Genomic DNA, 697 nt, shown 5'->3' on the forward strand with positions numbered 1-697 from the left:
CCTAAAATAGTTTTACTACATTCCCATCAGTAATGTTTAAGAGTTACAGTTGTTCCGCATTCTTACTCTATTTGGCATTTTAATTTTTACAGTTCTGGAGAGTATGTAGTGTCAGCTCATTGCAATTTTGATTTGCCTTTCTTAATGAATAATAATGTTGGGCATCTTTTCATATGCTAATTATCCATTTAGAAATGCTTTTGTATAAAGTGTCTCTTCAAATTCTTAGTCATTTTGGGACCAGCAGTTAGGATAATGGCTATGTTGCTGGACTCCCATGTAGTCGACGGCAGTTCGCATCCCAGACCTGGTGGCTTAAAACTCACACTGGGCACGTGTGCCTGCGTGCCCAAGATCCCAAGAGGAGAATGGAGGAGAAGGGATTGCGGCGTGGCCATCCCTCCTGGGGGGTGATTTCTCGCTTTCTGTCCCTCTGTCTCTCTCTCTCTGTCTGTCTGGCGAGCAAACACACCCTGTAGCAAAAACCTCTACAAAAAAAAATATATAAAAATTATTGGTCATTTTAAAAATTGAGTTGTCTCACTTTCTATAAATAATTACAGGTGTTACAAATTTTGGATATTAGTTCTTTGTCAGATGTATGCCATATAAAAATCATCTCCCTATGCCTTACTTTTTCGCTCTCTTCACCGCATCCTGAAAAACAGAAGTTCCTAAATCTAATATTGTCTAATTT

Source organism: Tupaia chinensis, unplaced genomic scaffold (assembly GCF_000334495.1).
Source record: "Tupaia chinensis unplaced genomic scaffold, TupChi_1.0 Scaffold000044_1, whole genome shotgun sequence".
NCBI lineage: Eukaryota > Metazoa > Chordata > Mammalia > Scandentia > Tupaiidae > Tupaia > Tupaia belangeri.